This window comes from Oncorhynchus masou, unplaced genomic scaffold (assembly GCF_036934945.1).
Source record: "Oncorhynchus masou masou isolate Uvic2021 unplaced genomic scaffold, UVic_Omas_1.1 unplaced_scaffold_948, whole genome shotgun sequence".
In the NCBI taxonomy this organism is placed as follows: domain Eukaryota; kingdom Metazoa; phylum Chordata; class Actinopteri; order Salmoniformes; family Salmonidae; genus Oncorhynchus; species Oncorhynchus masou.
The window spans coordinates 52,511-76,101 of record NW_027015975.1 but is presented as its reverse complement, the minus strand read 5'-3'; the positions used below and the strand labels follow the sequence as shown (position 1 = coordinate 76,101).

At 46.3% G+C, this 23,591-nt stretch overlaps 1 pseudogene; it reads right to left on the bottom strand.

Annotated features, from left to right (window-relative positions):
- The window catches only part of LOC135538370 (serine/threonine-protein kinase TBK1-like), a 66,102-nt pseudogene that overhangs the window by 31,195 nt on the left and 11,316 nt on the right, over positions 1-23,591 (bottom strand).

Sequence of the window (23,591 nt, the reverse complement as noted above, 5' to 3'; positions counted from 1 at the left end):
GCATTAACACCTCGTACCTGGGAGAGGAGACAACAACATATTGGCCTGCAGTAACACCTCGTACCTGGGAGAGGAGACAACAACATATTGGCCTGCAGTAACACCTCGTACCTGGGAGAGGAGACAACAACATATTGGCCTGCATTAACACCTCGTACCTGGGAGAGGAGACAACAACATATTGGCCTGCATTAACACCTCGTACCTGGGAGAGGAGACAACATATTGGCCTGCATCAACACCTCGTACCTGGGAGAGGAGACAACAACATATTGGCCTGCATTAACACCTCGTACCTGGGAGAGGAGACAACAACATATTGGCCTGCATTAACACCTCGTACCTGGGAGAGGAGACAACAACATATTGGCCTGCATTAACACCTCGTACCTGGGAGAGGAGACAACATATTGGCCTGCAGTAACACCTCGTACCTGGGAGAGGAGACAACAACATATTGGCCTGCATTAACACCTCGTACCTGGGAGAGGAGACAACAACATATTGGCCTGCATTAACACCTCGTACCTGGGAGAGGAGACAACATATTGGCCTGCAGTAACACCTCGTACCTGGGAGAGGAGACAACAACATATTGGCCTGCATTAACACCTCGTACCTGGGAGAGGAGACAACATATTGGCCTGCATTAACACCTCGTACCTGGGAGAGGAGACAACAACATATTGGCCTGCATTAACACCTCGTACCTGGGAGAGGAGACAACAACATATTGGCCTGCATTAACACCTCGTACCTGGGAGAGGAGACAACAACATATTGGCCTGCATTAACACCTCGTACCTGGGAGAGGAGACAACAACATATTGGCCTGCATTAACACCTCGTACCTGGGAGAGGAGACAACATATTGGCCTGCATTAACACCTCGTACCTGGGAGAGGAGACAACAACATATTGGCCTGCATTAACACCTCGTACCTGGGAGAGGAGACAACAACATATTGGCCTGCAGTAACACCTCGTACCTGGGAGACGAGACAACAACATATTGGCCTGCATTAACACCTCGTACCTGGGAGAGGAGACGACAACAACAACACCTCCTGCTGGTTCTATCCTCTGAGGAGCTGGAGGGGAAGAGTGTCTAAACAAATCAAAGTGTGTACTCACAGCTGCTCTGTCCTCTCCAGGATCTGAGCGCAGTAGTGACAGACGTGGATGACCTCTGACTTCTTATGTACCATCTCGCTGTAGTCCTCCTTCATTAACTCACTGAGACACAGAGAGAGAGAGGGACAGAGGGACAGAGGGACAGAGAGACACATTGACATTATGTACCATCTCGCTGTAGTCCTCCTTCATTAACTCACTGAGACACAGAGAGAGACAGAGAGACAGAGGGATAGAGGGACAGAGAGACACATTGACATTATGTACCATCTCACTGTAGTCCTCCTTCATTAACTCACTGAGACACAGAGACACAGAGAGACAGAGGGATAGAGGGACAGAGAGACACTGACATTATGTACCATCTCACTGTAGTCCTCCTTCATTAACTCACTGAGACACAGAGACACAGAGAGACAGAGGGATAGAGGGACAGAGAGACACATTGACATTATGTACCATCTCGCTGTAGTCCTCCTTCATTAACTCACTGAGACACAGAGACACAGAGAGACAGAGGGATAGAGGGACAGAGAGACACATTGACATTATGTACCATCTCGCTGTAGCCCTTCATCAACTCACTGAGACAGACAGAGAGAGACAGACAGACAGACACTCTCGTTGTAGTCCTCCTTCATCAACTCACTCAGACAGACAGACACTCTCGTTGTAGTCCTCCATCAACTCACTCAGACAGACAGACAGACACTCTCGTTGTAGTCCTCCTTCATCAACTCACTGAGACAGACAGACAGACAGACAGACACTCGTTGTAGTCCTCCTTCATCAACTCACTGAGACAGACAGACAGACAGACAGACAGACACTCGTTGTAGTCCTCCTTCATCAACTCACTGAGACAGACAGACAGACAGACAGACAGACAGACAGACAGACAGACAGACAGACAGACAGACAGACAGACAGACAGACAGACAGACAGACAGACAGACAGACAGACAGACTGACAGACAGACAGACAGACAGACAGACAGACAGACAGACAGACAGACAGACTGACAGACAGACACTCTCGTTGTCGTCCTCCTTCATCAACTCACTGAGACAGACAGACAGACAGACAGACACTCGTTGTAGTCCTCCTTCATCAACTCACTGAGACAGACAGACAGACAGACAGACAGACAGACAGACAGACAGACAGACAGACAGACAGACAGACAGACAGACAGACAGACAGACAGACAGACAGACAGACAGACAGACAGACAGACAGACAGACAGACACTCTCGTTGTCGTCCTCCTTCATCAACTCACACAGACAGACAGACAGACAGACAGACAGACACTCTCGTTGTCGTCCTCCTTCATCAACTCACACAGACAGACAGACAGACAGACAGACAGACACTCTCGTTGTCGTCCTCCTTCATCAACTCACACAGACAGACAGACAGACAGACAGACAGACACTCTCGTTGTCGTCCTCCTTCATCAACTCACACAGACAGACAGACAGACAGACAGACAGACACTCTCGTTGTCGTCCTCCTTCATCAACTCACACAGACAGACAGACAGACAGACAGACAGACACTCTCGTTGTCGTCCTCCTTCATCAACTCACACAGACAGACAGACAGACAGACAGACAGACACTCTCGTTGTCGTCCTCCTTCATCAACTCACACAGACAGACAGACAGACAGACAGACAGACAGACAGACAGACAGACAGACAGACAGACAGACAGACAGACAGACAGACAGACAGACAGACAGACACTCTCGTTGTCGTCCTCCTTCATCAACTCACACAGACAGACAGACAGACAGACAGACAGACACTCTCGTTGTCGTCCTCCTTCATCAACTCACACAGACAGACAGACAGACAGACAGACAGACACTCTCGTTGTCGTCCTCCTTCATCAACTCACACAGACAGACAGACAGACAGACAGACAGACAGACAGACAGACAGACAGACAGACAGACAGACAGACAGACAGACAGACAGACAGACAGACAGACAGACAGACAGACAGACAGACAGACAGACAGACAGACAGACAGACAGACAGACAGACACTCTCGTTGTCGTCCTCCTTCATCAACTCACACAGACAGACAGACAGACAGACAGACAGACAGACAGACAGACAGACAGACAGACAGACAGACAGACAGACAGACAGACAGACAGACAGACAGACAGACAGACACTCTCGTTGTCGTCCTCCTTCATCAACTCACACAGACAGACAGACAGACAGACAGACAGACACTCTCGTTGTCGTCCTCCTTCATCAACTCACACAGACAGACAGACAGACAGACAGACAGACACTCGTTGTCGTCCTCCTTCATCAACTCACACAGACAGACAGACAGACAGACAGACAGACAGACAGACAGACAGACAGACAGACAGACAGACAGACAGACAGACAGACAGACAGACAGACAGACAGACAGACAGACAGACAGACAGACAGACAGACAGACAGACTGACAGACAGACAGACAGACAGACAGACAGACAGACAGACAGACAGACAGACTGACAGACAGACACTCTCGTTGTCGTCCTCCTTCATCAACTCACTGAGACAGACAGACAGACAGACAGACACTCGTTGTAGTCCTCCTTCATCAACTCACTGAGACAGACAGACAGACAGACAGACAGACAGACAGACAGACAGACAGACAGACAGACAGACAGACAGACAGACAGACAGACAGACAGACAGACAGACAGACAGACAGACAGACAGACAGACAGACAGACACTCTCGTTGTCGTCCTCCTTCATCAACTCACACAGACAGACAGACAGACAGACAGACAGACACTCTCGTTGTCGTCCTCCTTCATCAACTCACACAGACAGACAGACAGACAGACAGACAGACACTCTCGTTGTCGTCCTCCTTCATCAACTCACACAGACAGACAGACAGACAGACAGACAGACACTCTCGTTGTCGTCCTCCTTCATCAACTCACACAGACAGACAGACAGACAGACAGACAGACACTCTCGTTGTCGTCCTCCTTCATCAACTCACACAGACAGACAGACAGACAGACAGACAGACACTCTCGTTGTCGTCCTCCTTCATCAACTCACACAGACAGACAGACAGACAGACAGACAGACACTCTCGTTGTCGTCCTCCTTCATCAACTCACACAGACAGACAGACAGACAGACAGACAGACAGACAGACAGACAGACAGACAGACAGACAGACAGACAGACAGACAGACAGACAGACAGACAGACAGACACTCTCGTTGTCGTCCTCCTTCATCAACTCACACAGACAGACAGACAGACAGACAGACAGACACTCTCGTTGTCGTCCTCCTTCATCAACTCACACAGACAGACAGACAGACAGACAGACAGACACTCTCGTTGTCGTCCTCCTTCATCAACTCACACAGACAGACAGACAGACAGACAGACAGACAGACAGACAGACAGACAGACAGACAGACAGACAGACAGACAGACAGACAGACAGACAGACAGACAGACAGACAGACACTCTCGTTGTCGTCCTCCTTCATCAACTCACACAGACAGACAGACAGACAGACAGACAGACACTCTCGTTGTCGTCCTCCTTCATCAACTCACACAGACAGACAGACAGACAGACAGACAGACACTCTCGTTGTCGTCCTCCTTCATCAACTCACACAGACAGACAGACAGACAGACAGACAGACAGACAGACAGACAGACAGACAGACAGACAGACAGACAGACAGACAGACAGACAGACAGACACTCTCGTTGTCGTCCTCCTTCATCAACTCACTCAGACTGAGACACATCGTTCCATTCATTTGATAGCAGATCAGAGGTGGCACCAACACATACAGACCATTGACAAAAGTTACATTGATTTCTACAGAACACCAGGTGAACAGTGTACCAGGTGAACAGTGTACCAGGTGAGGGGTATACCAGGTGAACAGTGTACCAGGTGAACAGTGTACCAGGTGAGGGGTATACCAGGTGAACAGTGTACCAGTTGAACAGTGTACCAGGTGAACAGTGTACCAGTTGAGGGGTATACCAGTTGAACAGTGTACCAGTTGAACAGTGTACCAGGTGAACAGTGTACCAGGTGAGGGGTATACCAGGTGCTGGTTGTCTGGTGCATTGTAAGGTTAACAGGACTTACATCAGTCCCCTGACTCCCTTCCTGACCAGCTCCTGACAAACCAACAGGGAGTCTGAGGTCTTCCACAGGTGGCCCACGTCTCCTGCAAACGTCTGGACAACGGAGGAAGACATTTTAGGATATTAGTTAGGGGCACCACACACTCCAACCTCCCCTTACGGACACACAGCTTCTGTTTGGGGGGGCATAGGTTAGCAGTGTGGTTAAGGTTAGGATTCAAATCAGATTGTGTGACTTTGTGGCTGTGCCAGCTAGTGACCATGCTGCCTCCAGAACATGAGTCATCTCAATAAATGACAACCTTCCCATGTTGAGCAACATGTTGTTTTTGTGGCTTTACTCAGGGTGAGAGTCTGACAGACATCTAGTGGATCTCGGTTACCTTGGTTACCTTGGCATAGCTGGCATAACCTATACACTGCCTTCACAAAGTATTCAGACCCCTTGAATGTTCCCACATTTTGTTACATTACAGCCTTATTCTATGATGGATTCAAATGTTTTTTACACCCAATGCCCCATAATGACATCACAATGCCCCATAATGACATCACAATGCCCCATAATGACATCACAATGCCCCATAATGACATCACAATGCCCCATAATGACAACTCATAATGGCCTAAAATATAGCATAATATATAGTTGCCTTGGCATAGCTGGCATAATATATAGTTACATTGGCATAGCTGGCATAATATATAGTTACATTGGCATAGCTGGCATAACATATAGCATAATATATAGTTACCTTGGCATAGCTGGCATAATATATAGTTACATTGGCATAGCTGGCATAACATATAGCATAATATATAGTTACCTTGGCATAGCTGGCATAACATATATCATAATATATAGTTACCTTGGCATAGCTGGCATAACATATAGCATAATATATAGTTACCTTGGCATAGCTGGCATAATATATAGTTACCTTGGCATAGCTGGCATAACATATAGCATAATATATAGTTACCTTGGCATAGCTGGCATAACATATAGCATAATATATAGTTACCTTGGCATAGCTGGCATAACATATAGCATAATATATAGTTACCTTGGCATAGCTGGCATAACATATAGCATAATATATAGTTACCTTGGCATAGCTGGCATAACATATAGCATAATATATAGTTACCTTGGCATAGCTGGCATAACATATAGCATAATATATAGTTACCTTGGCATAGCTGGCATAATATATAGTTACCTTGGCATAGCTGGCATAATATATAGTTACCTTGGCATAGCTGGCATAACATATAGCATAATATATAGTTACCTTGGCATAGCTGGCATAACATATAGCATAATATATAGTTACCTTGGCATAGCTGGCATAATATATAGTTACCTTGGCATAGCTGGCATAATATATAGTTACCTTGGCATAGCTGGCATAACATATAGTTACCTTGGCATAGCTGGCATAACATATAGCATAATATATAGTTACCTTGGCATAGCTGGCATAATATATAGTTACCTTGGCATAGCTGGCATAACATATAGCATAATATATAGTTACCTTGGCATAGCTGGCATAACATATAGCATAACATATAGTTACCTTGGCATAGCTGGCATAACATATAGCATAATACATAGTTACCTTGGCATAGCTGGCATAATATATAGCATAATATATAGTTACCTTGGCATAGCTGGCATAACATATATCATAATATATAGTTACCTTGGCATAGCTGGCATAACATATAGCATAATACATAGTTACCTTGGCATAGCTGGCATAATATATAGCATAATATATAGTTACCTTGGCATAGCTGGCATAACATATAGCATAATATATAGTTACCTTGGCATAGCTGGCATAATATATAGTTACCTTGGCATAGCTGGCATAATATATAGTTACCTTGGCATAGCTGGCATAATATATAGTTACCTTGGCATAGCTGGCATAACATATAGCATAATATATAGTTACCTTGGCATAGCTGGCATAACATATAGCATAACATATAGTTACCTTGGCATAGCTGGCATAACATATAGCATAATATATAGTTACCTTGGCATAGCTGGCATAACATATAGTTACCTTGGCATAGCTGGCATAACATATAGCATAATATATAGTTACCTTGGCATAGCTGGCATAACATATAGTTACCTTGGCATAGCTGGCATAACATATATCATAATATATAGTTACCTTGGCATAGCTGGCATCCAGGTCCAGATCGTAGCGAGGCTGGACTTTAGGAGGACTCGCTGTGGAGATCAATAGAGAGACTACGATTAACAACAGAGACAGATAGAGAAGGAGGTTAACAGGCAGATAGAGAAGGAGGTTAACAGGCAGATAGAGAAGGAGGTTAACAGGCAGATAGAGAAGGAGGTTAACAGGCAGATAGAGAAGGAGGTTAACAGGCAGATAGAGAAGGAGGTTAACAGGCAGATATAGAAGGAGGTTAACAGGCAGATAGAGGAGGTGGTTAACAGACAGATAGAGAAGGAGGTTAACAGGCAGATAGAGACTGAGGTTAACAGGCAGATAGAGAAGGAGGTTAACAGACAGATAGAGACTGAGGTTAACAGGCAGATAGAGAAGGAGGTTAACAGACAGACAGAGAAGGAGGTTAACAGACAGACAGAGAAGGAGGTTAACAGGCAGATAGAGAAGGAGGTTAACAGGCAGATAGAGAAGGAGGTTAACAGACAGACAGAGAAGGAGGTTAACAGGCAGATAGAGAAGGAGGTTAACAGGCAGATAGAGAAGGAGGTTAACAGGCAGATAGAGACTGAGGTTAACAGGCAGATAGAGAAGGAGGTTAACAGGCAGATCAAATCAAATTTATTTATATAGCCCTTCGTACATCAGCTGATATCTCAAAGTGCTGTACAGAAATACAGATAGAGACTGAGGTTAACAGACAGATAGAGACTGAGATAACAGACAGATAGAGATTGAGATAACAGACAGAGAGAGACTGAGATAACAGACAGAGAGAGACTGAGATAACAGACAGAGACTGAGATAACAGACAGATAGAGACTGAGATAACAGACAGATAGAGACTGAGATAACAGAGAGGTAGAGACTGAGATAACAGACAGATAGAGACTGAGATAACAGACAGATAGAGACTGAGATAACAGACAGATAGAGACTGAGATAACAGACAGATAGAGACTGAGGTTAACAGGCAGATAGAGAAGGAGGTTAACAGACAGATAGAGACTGAGGTTAACAGGCAGATAGAGAAGGAGGTTAACAGACAGATAGAGAAGGAGGTTAACAGACAGATAGAGAAGGAGGTTAACAGGCAGATAGAGAAGGAGGTTAACAGACAGATAGAGAAGGAGGTTAACAGGCAGATAGAGAAGGAGGTTAACAGACAGACAGAGAAGGAGGTTAACAGGCAGATAGAGAAGGAGGTTAACAGGCAGATAGAGAAGGAGGTTAACAGGCAGATAGAGAAGGAGGTTAACAGACAGACAGAGAAGGAGGTTAACAGGCAGATAGAGAAGGAGGTTAACAGGCAGATAGAGAAGGAGGTTAACAGGCAGATAGAGACTGAGGTTAACAGGCAGATAGAGAAGGAGGTTAACAGGCAGATCAAATCAAATTTATTTATATAGCCCTTCGTACATCAGCTGATATCTCAAAGTGCTGTACAGAAATACAGATAGAGACTGAGGTTAACAGACAGATAGAGACTGAGATAACAGACAGATAGAGATTGAGATAACAGACAGAGAGAGACTGAGATAACAGACAGAGAGAGACTGAGATAACAGACAGATAGAGACTGAGATAACAGACAGGTAGAGACTGAGATAACAGACAGATAGAGACTGAGATAACAGACAGATAGAGACTGAGATAACAGACAGATAGAGACTGAGATAACAGACAGATAGAGACTGAGGTTAACAGACAGATAGAGACTGAGATAACAGACAGATAGAGACTGAGATAACAGACAGATAGAGACTGAGGTTAACAGATAGATAGACGTTGCTGGATATTGTTGATTGTGGCCTGTGGAATGTTGTCCCACTCCTCTTCATTGGCTGTGTGACGTTGCTGGATATTGGCGGGAACTGGAACACGCTGTCGTACACGTCGATCCAGAGCATCCCAAACATGCTCAATGGGGTGACATGTTCAATGAGTACGCAGGCCATGGAAGAACTGGGACATTTTCAGCTTCCAGGAATTGTGTACAGATCCTTGAGACGTGCATTATCATGCTGAAACACGAGGTGATGGCGCCAGATGTCATCAGGGTCTCTCTGTGCATTCAAATTGCCATCAATACAATAAAATGTCATTGTGTTGGTTGTTCAGAGCTTATGCCTGCCCATCACCCCATCATGGGGCACTCTGTTCACAACGCCGTCTGCCCCGGGACAGTTGAAACCGGGATTCGTCCGTGAAGAGCTTCTCCAGCGTGGACATCGAAGGTGAGCATTTTCCCAACGACGTTGATTACCACCCCGAACTGCAGTCAGGTCAATTATCTTGTCAAAGGAGAAATGCTACGTAACGGGGATGTAAACAAATTCGTGCCCAAAACATGAGAGAAATCATCTTTCTGTGCGTACGGAACATTTCCGGGATCTTTAATTTCAGCTGATGAAAACACGGGACCAACACTTCACATGTTGTCTGTATTTGTGTTCAGTGTAAATCCCATTTCCACATCGATGCTAATAATAAAGACTCTTACGGTCCTCGAAGATGAGCCCCACTGTCGCTACGGACTCTCTGCTGAGCAGCATGATGGGGTTGTCTCTGGAGGTCCGCGGGAAGGTCTGGGCTTGGCGGTTGGGCTCAAGCTGTAGGCGTCGCCCTCGTACAGGAGCTCCTGGTTGTGGACCGGGATACTGCACCGACGAGACAACAGCTCCTGGAAGAGAGTCGCCCTGGGGAGAGAGGTCAGAGGTTAAGGGTCAGCCTCAATCTCTCGGAGCAGTTAACAGAGAAAAGTAATCATTCTGTGTGTATGGTCAGTGGGCTTTTTGGTCCTATTTGTCCTGTCCGACATCCTCGGAGAGAAGGATCACAACCAGTCTGTCATTATCAACGGTGACCCTAAAGTTTGGCACACCTGTATTTGGGAAGGTTCTCCCATTCTTCTCTGCAGATACTGTCAGACTCTGTCAGGTTGGGTGGGGAGCGTCGCTGCACAGCTATTTTCAGGTCTCTCCAGAGATGTTTGATTGGGTTCAAGTACGGGCTCTGGCTGGGCCAATCAAGGACATTCAAAGACTTGTCCCGAAGCCACTCCAGCGTTGTCTTGGATGTGTAATTAGGGTGGTTGTCCTGTTGGACGGTGAACCTTCGCCCCAGTCTGAGGTACTGAGTGCTCTGGAGCAGGTTTTCATCGAGGATCTCTGTACTTTGCTACGCCAGTCCCTGCCGCTGAAAAACATCCCACAGCATGATGCTGCCACCACCATGCTTCACTGTAGGGATGATGCTGACACCACCATGCTTCACTGTAGGGATGATGCTGCCGCCACCATGCTTCACTGTAGGGATGATGCTGCCGCCACCATGCTTCACTGTAGGGATGATGCTGCCGCCACCATGCTTCACTGTAGGCATGATGCTGCCGCCACCATGCTTCACTGTAGGCATGATGCTGCCGCCACCATGCTTCACTGTAGGGATGATGCTGCCGCCACCATGCTTCACTGTAGGGATGATGCTGCCGCCACCATGCTTCACTGTAGGGATGATGCTGCCACCACCATGCTTTTTTGTAGGGATGGTGCCCGGCACCACCATGCTTCACTGTAGGGATGATGCTGCCACCACCATGCTTCACTGTAGGGATGATGCTGCCACCACCATGCTTCACTGTAGGGATGATACTGCCACCACCATGCTTTACCGTAGGGATGGTGCCCGGCACCACCATGCTTCACTGTAGGGATGATGCTGCCACCACCATGCTTTACCGTAGGGATGCTGCCAGGTTTCCTCCAGACGTGACGTTTGGCATTCAGGCCAAGAGTATAATCTTGGTTTTATCACACCAGAGAATCTGGTTTCTCCTGGTCTGAGAGTCTTTAGGTGCCTTTTGGTAAACTCCAAGCGGGCTGTCATGTGCCTCTTACTGAGGAGTGGCTTCCGTCGGGCCACTCTACCACAAAGACCTGATTGGTGGAGTGCTGCAGAGATGGTTGTCTTTCTGGAATGTGCTAAATAACTAAAAACACATTTTTGCTTTGTCATTATGGGGTATTGTGATGTCATTATGGGGTATTGTGATGTCATTATGGGGTATTGTGTGTAGATTGATGAGGTGAAAAACTTGTATACATTTTAGAATAAGGCTGTAACGTATTGTACTGGTGGATGTAGTAGAGACTCACGTATTGTACTGGTGGATGTAGTAGAGACTCACGTATTGTACTGGTGGATGTAGTAGAGACTCACGTATTGTACTGGTAGATGTAGATGTAGTGGAGACTCACGTATTGTACTGGTAGATGTAGTAGAGACTCACGTATTGTACTGGTAGATGTAGTGGAGACTCACGTATTGTACTGGTAGATGTAGTAGAGACTCACGTATTGTACTGGTAGATGTAGTAGAGACTCACGTATTGTACTGGTAGATGTAGATGTAGTGGAGACTCACGTATTGTACTGGTAGATGTAGTGGAGACTCACGTATTGTACTGGTAGATGTAGTAGAGACTCACGTATTGTACTGGTGGATGTAGTAGAGACTCACGTATTGTACTGGTGGATGTAGATGTAGTAGAGACTCACGTATTGTACTGGTAGATGTAGATGTAGTGGAGACTCACGTATTGTACTGGTAGATGTAGTAGAGACTCACGTATTGTACTGGTAGATGTAGTGGAGACTCACGTATTGTACTGGTAGATGTAGTAGAGACTCACGTATTGTACTGGTAGATGTAGTAGAGACTCACGTATTGTACTGGTAGATGTAGATGTAGTGGAGACTCACGTATTGTACTGGTGGATGTAGTAGAGACTCACGTATTGTACTGGTGGATGTATATGTAGTAGAGACTCACGTATTGTACTGGTGGATGTAGTGGAGACTCACGTATTGTACTGGTGGATGTAGTGGAGACTCACGTATTGTACTGGTGGATGTAGTGGAGACTCACGTATTGTACTGGTAGATGTAGTGGAGACTCACGTATTGTACTGGTAGATGTAGTAGAGACTCACGTATTGTACTGGTAGATGTAGTAGAGACTCACGTATTGTACTGGTGGATGTAGTAGAGACTCACGTATTGTACTGGTAGATGTAGTGGAGACTCACGTATTGTACTGGTGGATGTAGTAGAGACTCACGTATTGTACTGGTGGATGTAGTAGAGACTCACATATTGTACTGGTGGATGTAGTAGAGACTCACGTATTGTACTGGTGGATGTAGATGTAGTAGAGACTCACGTATTGTACTGGTGGATGTAGATGTAGTAGAGACTCACGTATTGTACTGGTGGATGTAGTGGAGACTCACGTATTGTACTGGTGGATGTAGATGTAGTAGAGACTCACGTATTGTACTGGTGGATGTAGTGGAGACTCACGTATTGTACTGGTGGATGTAGTGGAGACTCACGTATTGTACTGGTGGATGTAGTGGAGACTCACGTATTGTACTGGTAGATGTAGTGGAGACTCACGTATTGTACTGGTAGATGTAGTAGAGACTCACGTATTGTACTGGTAGATGTAGTAGAGACTCACGTATTGTACTGGTAGATGTAGATGTAGTGGAGACTCACGTATTGTACTGGTGGATGTAGTAGAGACTCACGTATTGTACTGGTGGATGTATATGTAGTAGAGACTCACGTATTGTACTGGTGGATGTAGTGGAGACTCACGTATTGTACTGGTGGATGTAGTGGAGACTCACGTATTGTACTGGTGGATGTAGTGGAGACTCACGTATTGTACTGGTAGATGTAGTGGAGACTCACGTATTGTACTGGTAGATGTAGTAGAGACTCACGTATTGTACTGGTAGATGTAGTAGAGACTCACGTATTGTACTGGTGGATGTAGTAGAGACTCACGTATTGTACTGGTAGATGTAGTGGAGACTCACGTATTGTACTGGTGGATGTAGTAGAGACTCACGTATTGTACTGGTGGATGTAGTAGAGACTCACGTATTGTACTGGTGGATGTAGTAGAGACTCACGTATTGTACTGGTGGATGTAGATGTAGTAGAGACTCACGTATTGTACTGGTGGATGTAGATGTAGTAGAGACTCACGTATTGTACTGGTGGATGTAGTGGAGACTCACGTATTGTACTGGTGGATGTAGATGTAGTAGAGACTCACGTATTGTACTGGTGGATGTAGTGGAGACTCACGTATTGTACTGGTGGATGTAGTAGAGACTCACGTATTGTACTGGTAGATGTAGTGGAGACTCACGTATTGTACTGGTGGATGTAGTAGAGACTCACGTATTGTACTGGTGGATGTAGTAGAGACTCACGTATTGTACTGGTGGATGTAGTAGAGACTCACGTATTGTACTGGTGGATGTAGATGTAGTAGAGACTCACGTATTGTACTGGTGGATGTAGATGTAGTAGAGACTCACGTATTGTACTGGTGGATGTAGTGGAGACTCACGTATTGTACTGGTGGATGTAGATGTAGTAGAGACTCACGTATTGTACTGGTGGATGTAGTGGAGACTCACGTATTGTACTGGTGGATGTAGATGTAGTAGAGACTCACGTATTGTACTGGTGGATGTAGTGGAGACTCACATATTGTACTGGTGGATGTAGATGTAGTAGAGACTCACATATTGTACTGGTGGATGTAGTAGAGACTCACGTATTGTACTGGTGGATGTAGATGTAGTGGAGACTCACATATTGTACTGGTAGATGTAGTAGAGACTCACGTATTGTACTGGTGGATGTAGATGTAGTAGAGACTCACGTATTGTACTGGTGGATGTAGATGTAGTGGAGACTCACGTATTGTACTGGTGGATGTAGTAGAGACTCACGTATTGTACTGGTGGATGTAGATGTAGTGGAGACTCACGTATTGTACTGGTGGATGTAGAGAAGACTCACGTATTGTACTGGTGGATGTAGTAGAGACTCACGTATTGTACTGGTGGATGTAGATGTAGTGGAGACTCACGTATTGTACTGGTAGATGTAGATGTAGTGGAGACTCACGTATTGTACTGGTGGATGTAGATGTAGTGGAGAGTAGCCTGCTGTAGACTGAAGACCAACACCACGGTACGATGCAGGATATCACTGGTCTCAGCAAAGAACTGGTCAAAGCCCCAACACTTCTCCTGGTCAGCCTCCAAGATGTTGGCTAGGACTGGGGTCAGCAAGCTCTGGAGGCCCCTGGAGGAGAGAGAGAGGTCAGAGGTCAGCCTCCAAGATGTTGGCTAGGACTGGGGTCAGCAAGCTCTGGAGGCCCCTGGAGGAGAGAGAGAGGTCAGAGGTCAGCCTCCAAGATGTTGGCTAGGACTGGGGTCAGCAAGCTCTGGAGGCCCCTGGAGGAGAGAGAGAGGTCAGAGGTCAGCCTCCAAGATGTTGGCTAGGACTGGGGTCAGCAAGCTCTGGAGGCCCCTGGAGGAGAGAGAGAGGTCAGAGGTCAGCCTCCAAGATGTTGGCTAGGACTGGGGTCAGCAAGCTCTGGAGGCCCCTGGAGGAGAGAGAGAGGTCAGATGTTAAAGGTCAGCCTCCAAGATGTTGGCTAGGACTGGGGTCAGCAAGCTCTGGAGGCCCATGGAGGAGAGAGAGGTCAGGGGGTTAGAGGTCAGGTGATTAGAGGTCAGGTAATTTACTAGTTTTAATGGACCAGAGGACCTACTTGGAGGAGCTGCAGTAGACAGGGGTAGAGGTCAGGGGTTAGAAGTCAGGGGTTAGAGGTCAGGGGTTAGAGGTCAGGTAATTAGAGGTCAGGTAATTTACTAGTTTTAATGGACCAGAGGACCTACTTGGAGGAGCTGCAGTAGACAGGGGTAGAGGTCAGGGGGTAGAGGTCAGGGGGTAGAGGTCAGGGGGTAGACTAAAGTACGTACTTGGACAGGTTGCAGGAGACAGGCATCTCTGTGCTCCACTCAATCTTTCCGTTCTCAAACTTCTGCTGCCCAGAGACGGTTCCTGATGGCTTCTCTGTGATGATTTTATACCTGATGGGAGACAGGACAACAACGTCACTATACAAAACCTTCAGTCACCGAGACAAACATCTCATCTCTTTTTATAGATACTGTCACACCTATCCACCTGTCCAACGGACTTCAAGGAGCCACTCCTCTCCTATTTGTGCTTTATTGGACAGGACACAGGCCCAGAGGAAAGAGACAGGTCCTGAAACAGGACACGGCCCAGGGGAAAGAGACAGGTCCTAAAACAGGACACGGGCCCAGAGGAAAGAGACAGGTCCTGAAACAGGACACGGGCCCAGGGGAAAGAGACAGGTCCTGAAACAGGACACGGGCCCAGAGGAAAGAGACAGGTCCTGAAACAGGACACGGGCCCAGAGGAAAGAGACAGGTCCTGAAACAGGACACGGGCCCAGAGGAAAGAGACAGGTCCTGAAACAGGACACGGGCCCAGAGGAAAGAGACAGGTCCTGAAACAGGACACGGGCCCAGGGGAAAGAGACAGGTCCTGAAACAGGACACGGGCCCAGATGAAAGAGACAGGTCCTGAAACAGCAGTGGGCTGATCTGAACCCCTGCTGCAGCGGTAGCTATATACAGGAAATTCAGAAACTATTCCGACCTCTTGACTTCTTCCACATTTTGTTACGTTACAGCCTGAATTCTAAAATGGATTAAATTGTTTTTTTCCCCCTCTTCAATCTACACACAATACACCATAATGACATCACAATAGCTCATAATGACATCACAATAGCTCATAATGACAAAGCAAACACAGGTTTTTTTGTTTTTGTTGTAAGTATTCAGACCCTTTACTCAGTACTTTGTTGAAGCACCTTTGGTAGTGATTACAGCCTCGAGTCTTCTTGGGTCTGACGCTACAAGCTTGGCACACCTGTATTTGGGGAGTTTATCCCATTCCTCTCTGCAGTTCCTCTCAAGCTCTGTCAGGTCTCTCCAGAGATGTTCGATCGGGTTCAAGTCTGGACTCTGGCTGGGCCACTCGAGGACATTCAGAGACTTGTCCCGAAGCCACTCCTGCGTTGTCTTGGCTGTGTGTTTAGGGTCGTTGTCCTGTTGGAAGGTGAACCTTCGCCCCAGTCTGATGTCCTGAGCGCTCTGGAGCAGCTTTTCATCAAGGATCTCTCTGTACTTTACTCTGTTCATCTTTCCCTCGTTCCTGACTAGTCTCCCAGTCCCTGCCGCTGAAAAACATCCCCACAGCATGATGCTGCCACCACCATGCTTCACCGAAGGGATGGAGCCAGGTTTCCTCCAGATGTGACGCCTGGCATTCAGGCTAAAGAGTTCAATCTTGGTTTCATCAGACCAGAGAACCTTGTTTCTCATGGTCTGAGTCCTTTAGGTGCCCTTTGGCAAACTGGCTTCCATCTGGCCACTCTACCATAAAGGCCTGATTGGTGGTGTACTTCAGAGATGCGTGTCCTTCTGGAAGGTTCTCCAATTGCCACAGAGGAACTCTGGAGCTCTATCAGAGTGACCATCGGGTTCTCAATCACCTCTCTGACCAAGGCCCTTCTCCCCCGATTGCTCAGTTTGGCTGGGCGGCCAGCTCTAGGAAGAGTCTTGGTGGTTCCAAACTTCTTCCATTTAAGAATGATGGAGGCCACTGTGTTCTTGGGGACCTTCAATGCTGTGGACATTTTTTGGTACCCTTCCCCAGATCTGTGTCTCGACACAATCCTGTCTCAGAGCTCTATGGACAATCCCTTCGACCTCATCGCTTGGTTTTTGCTCTGACATCCACTGTCAACTGTGGGACCTTATATAGACAGGTGTGTGCCTTTCCAAATCAGTTGAATTTACCACAGGGGGACTCCAATAAAGTTATAGAAACATCTCAAGGATGATCAATGGAAACAGGATTTACCTGAGCTCAATTTCGAGTATCACAGCAAAGGGTCTGAATACTTAGTTCTTACACCACCCTAGGTCACCAGGACGTAGTTCTTAGACCACTAGACCACCCTAGGTCACCAGGAAATAGTTCTTAGACCACCCTAGGTCAACAGGATATATTTCTTGGACCAACCTACTTCACCAGGACCACCCTAGGTCAACAGGATATAGTTCTTAGACCACTAGACCACCCTAGGTCAAACGGATGTAGTTCTTAGACCACCCTAGGTCACCAGGATATAGTTCTTAGACCACCCTAGGTCACCAGGATATAGTTCTTAGACCACCCCCTAGGTCAACAGGATATAGTTCTTAGACCACTAGACCACCCTAGGTCACCAGGATATAGTTCTTAGACCACTAGACCACCCGATGTCACCAGGATGTTGTTCTTAGACCACTAGACCACACTATGTCACCAGGATGTTGTTCTTAGACCACTAGACCACCCTAGGTCAACAGGATGTAGTTCTTAGACCACCCTATGTCAACAGGATGTAGTTCTTAGACCTCTAGACCACCAGGATGCCGTTCTTACATGACTTCCTTGTTCCTGCGTGGTCCTTCGAAGGGTCTGAAGGGGAGTGATCCGGTGGCAGCGTGGAAGAAGGTGACTCCGATGCTCCACAGGTCAACCGTCGCACCATACTTCTTCTGGTGCTCTTTCCTCAGCACTGCACGCTCATACATGTCAGGGTGCTGTTGGAGATACACAGAGAGACAGAGAGAGACACACAGAGAGAGAGAGAGACACACACAGAGAGAGACACACACAGAGAGAGAGACACAGAGAGAGAGACACAGAGAGACACACACAGAGAGACACCCACAGAGAGACACACACAGAGAGAGACACACAGAGAGAGACACACACACAGAAAGACACACACACAGAGAGACACACACACAGAGAGAGACACACACAGAGAGAGAGACACACAGAGAGAGAGACACACACAGAGAGAGAGAGACACACAGACACACAGAGAGAGACACACACAGAGAGAGAGACACACAGACACACAGAGAGAGACACACACAGAGCGAGACACACACAGAGCGAGACACACACAGAGCGAGACACACACACAGAGAGACACACACAGAGAGACACACACAGAGAGAGAGACACACACAGAGAGAGAGACACACAGAGAGACACACACACACACAGAGAGACACACAGAGAGACACACACAGAGAGACACACACAGAGAGACACACACAGAGAGACACACACAGAGAGACACACACACAGAGAGACACACACAGAGAGACACACACAGAGAGAGAGACACAGAGAGAGAGACACAGAGAGAGAGAGACACACAGAGAGAGAGACACACAGAGAGCGAGACAAACACAGAGCGACACACACAGAGCGACACACACAGAGAGACACACACAGAGAGACACACACAGAGAGACACACACAGAGAGACACACAAGGAGAGACACACAAGGAGAGACACACACAGACACACACAGAGAGAGAGACACACACAGGGAGACACACAAGGAGAGACACACACAGACACACACAGAGAGAGAGACACACACAGGGAGACACACAAGGAGAGACACACACAGACACACACAGAGAGAGAGACACACACAGAGAGAGAGAGACACACAGAGAGAGAGACACACAGAGACACACACAGAGAGACACACACACACAGAGAGACACACACACACACAGAGAGACACACACACACACAGAGAGACACACACACACAGAGAGACACACACACACAGAGAGACACACACACACAGAGAGACACAAACACAGAGAGACACAAACACAGAGAGACACACAGAGAGAGACACACGTCATGTTGAGGTGAAGTCCATAGCAGATTATTCCTTTAGATGAGTAAAGTGTCCTATTGTAGGTGAGAGGTCCAAACGGCAGGTAGAGGTCGGAGGTCAGGAGACTCACCAGATATTCCTCAGTGCCGTAAAGAGAGACAAACTGCTCATCGTCATCTAGTTCTCTGGCTGCTCCGAAATCAGTCAGCTTGTAGACGGACCTCCCGTCCTCGCCGATGACACGCATGATGTTGCCTGGTTTGATGTCACGGTGCACGATGCCGTACTCTCTGAGATGGTTCATACCGGCGACTGTTAACATACAGGACAGGGTTATGTGTCACATGACCACAGAGCAGCGTTACCACCTCAACACACAGAGAACCGTTACCACCTCAACACACAGAGCAGCGTGAGTCATTACCACCTCAACACACAGAGCAGCGTGAGTCATTACCACCTCAACCCACAGAGCAGCGTTACCACCTCAACACACAGAGCAGCGTTAGTCATTACCACCTCAACACACAGAGCAGCGTTACCACCTCAACACACAGAGCAGCGGTAGTCATTACCACCTCAACACACAGAGCCGCATTACCACCTCAACCCACAGAGCAGCGTTAGTCATTACCACATCAACCCACAGAGCAGCGTTACCACCTCAACACACAGAGCAGCTTTAGTCATTACCACCTCAACCCACAGAGCAGCGTTACCACCTCAACACACAGAGCAGCGTTAGTCATTACCACCTCAACCCACAGAGCAGCGTTACCACCTCAACACACAGAGCAGCGTTAGTCATTACCACCTCAACCCACAGAGCAGCGTTACCACCTCAACACACAGAGCAGCGTTAGTCATTACCACCTCAACCCACAGAGCACCGTTACGGTCATTACCACCTCAACCCACAGAGCAGCGTTACCACCTCAACACACAGAGCAGCGTTAGTCATGACCACCTCAACCCACAGAGCACCAGTCAACCTGACACTAACATACAGAATCAGAGTTTTGATCAGAGTGGTAGTAGGTAGGGGGTAAGGTAGGTTTGATCAGTTGATGTTGAGATGAGGTGATAATGGGTAGTTGATGTTGAGGTGATAATGGGTAGTTGATGATGAGGTGATAATGGGTAGTTGATGATGAGGTGATAATGGGTAGTTGATGATGAGGTGATAATGGGTAGTTGATGTTGAGGTGATAATGGGTAGTTGATGTTGAGGTGATAATGGGTAGTTGATGGTGAGGTGATAATGGGTAGTTGATGTTGAGACGAGGTGATAAGGTGTGTGTGTCTGTAAGAGGTGTGTGTGTGTGTGTGTGTGTCCAGTCCTTCTTACCCACGTCCTGTAGCACGATAAGGAACTCATCCTCGGGGAGTCCGTAGGCGTTAGAAGACTCCTCCAGCACCGTATACAGACTCCCACAGGGACAATACTCCATCACCAACACCTTGTGACGGGTGTTGGACTGGGACAGGAAATGACATGTTAGTCAGCACGACTGACACCTCACTAAGACAAACACACACGTGGTCAAATCAACGGTTCTGCTTTCTGTTTCAGAGTTTCTGATGTTAGACAGAGATACCTCCACTAGGTAGTGTTATTCTACAGAGAGTATATACCTCCACTAGGTAGTGTTATTCTACAGAGAGTATATACCTCCACTAGGTAGTGTTATTCTACAGAGAGTATATACCTCCACTAGGGAGTGTTATTCTACAGATAGTATATACTGATAGAGATACCTCCTCTAGGTAGTGTTATTCTACAGAGAGTATATACTGATAGAGATACCTCCTCTAGGTAGTGTTATTCTACAGATAGTATCTACTGACAGAGATACCTCCACTAGGTAGTGTTATTCTACAGATAGTATATACTGATAGAGATACCTCCACTAGGTAGTGTTATTCTACAGAGAGTATATACTGATAGAGATACCTCCTCTAGGTAGTGTTATTCTACAGAGAGTATATACTGATAGAGATACCTCCTCTAGGTAGTGTTATTCTACAGAGAGTATATACTGATAGAGATACCTCCTCTAGGTAGTGTTATTCTACAGATAGTATCTACTGACAGAGATACCTCCACTAGGTAGTGTTATTCTACAGATAGTATATACTGATAGAGATACCTCCACTAGGTAGTGTTATTCTACAGAGAGTATATACTGATAGAGATACCTCCTCTAGGTAGTGTTATTCTACAGAGAGTATATACCTGCACTAGGTAGTGTTATTCTACAGATAGTATATACTGACAGAGATACCTCCTCTAGGTAGTGTTATTCTACAGATAGTATATACTGATAGAGATACCTCCTCTAGGTAGTGTTATTCTACAGATAGTATATACTGACAGAGATACCTCCTCTAGGTAGTGTTATTTTACAGATAGTATATACTGATAGAGATACCTCCTCTAGGTAGTGTTATTCTACAGATAGTATATACTGACAGAGATACCTCCACTAGGTAGTGTTATTCTACAGATAGTATATACTGACAGCGGGCTATACTCAGCTTTGTCTCAGGATGGTAAGTTGGTGGTTGAAGATATCCCTCCAGTGGTGTGGGGGCTGTGCTTTGGCATAGTGGGTGGGGTTATATCCTTCCTGTTTGGCCCTGTCCGGGGGTGTCCTCGGGTGGGGCCACAGTGTCTCCTGACCCCTCCTGTCTCAGCCTTCAGTATTTATGCTGCAGTAGTTTATGTGTCGGGGGGCTGGGGTCAGTTTGTTATATCTGGAGTACTTCTCCTGTCCAATTCGGTGTCCTGTGTGAATCTAAGTGTGCGTTCTCTAATTCTCTCCTTCTCTCTCGGAGGACCTGAGCCCTAGGACCATGCCCCAGGACTACCTGACATGATGACTCCTTGCTGTCCCCAGTCCACCTGGCCGTGCTGCTGCTCCAGTTTCAACTGAACCGCGGCCCTAGGACCATGCCCCAGGACTACTTGACATGATGACTCCTTGCTGTCCCCAGTCCACCTGGCCGTGCTGCTGCTCCAGTTTCAACTGTTCTGCCTTATTATTATTCGACCATGCTGGTCATTTATGAACATTTGAACATCTTGGCCATGTTCTGTTATAATCTCTACCCGGCACAGCCAGAAGAGGACTGGCCACCCCACATAGCCTGGTTCCTCTCTAGGTTTCTTCCTAGGTTTTGGCTTTTCTAGGGAGTTTTTCCTAGCCACCGTGCTTCTACACCTGCATTGCTTGCTGTTTGGGGTTTTAGGCTGGGTTTCTGTACAGCACTTTGAGATATCAGCTGATGTACGAAGGGCTATATAAATAAATTTGATTTGATTTGATTTTGATTTGACAGAGATACCTCCTCTAGGTAGTGTTATTCTACAGAGAGTATATACTGACAGAGATACCTCCACTAGGTAGTGTTATTCTACAGATAGTATATACCTCCACTAGGTAGTGTTATTCTACAGATAGTATATACTGACAGAGATACCTCCACTAGGTAGTGTTATTCTACAGAGAGTATATACCTCCACTAGGTAGTGTTATTCTACAGATAGTATATACTGACAGAGATACCTCCACTAGGTAGTGTTATTCTACAGATAGTATATACTGATAGAGATACCTGCACTAGGTAGTGTTATTCTACAGATAGTATATACTGACAGAGATACCTCCACTAGGTAGTGTTATTCTACAGAGAGTATATACAGATAGTATATACCTCCACTAGGTAGTGTTATTCTACAGAGAGTATATACTGACAGAGATACCTCCACTAGGTAGTGTTATTCTACAGATAGTATATACAGATAGTATATACCTCCACTAGGGAGTGTTATTCTACAGAGAGTATATACTGACAGAGATACCTCCTCTAGGTAGTGTTATTCTACAGATAGTATATACTGACAGAGATACCTCCACTAGGTAGTGTTATTCTACAGAGAGTATATACTGACAGAGATACCTCCTCTAGGTAGTGTTATTCTACAGATAGTATATACTGACAGAGATACCTCCTCTAGGTGGTGTTATTCTACAGATAGTATATACTGATAGAGATACCTCCTCTAGGTAGTGTTATTCTACAGATAGTATATACTGACAGAGATACCTCCACTAGGTAGTGTTATTCTACAGAGAGTATATACTGATAGAGATACCTCCACTAGGTAGTGTTATTCTACAGAGAGTATATACTGACAGAGATACCTCCTCTAGGTAGTGTTATTCTACAGATAGTATATACTGACAGAGATACCTCCACTAGGTAGTGTTATTCTACAGAGAGTATATACAGATAGTATATACCTCCACTAGGTAGTGTTATTCTACAGATAGTATATACTGACAGAGATACCTCCACTAGGTAGTGTTATTCTACAGAGAGTATATAC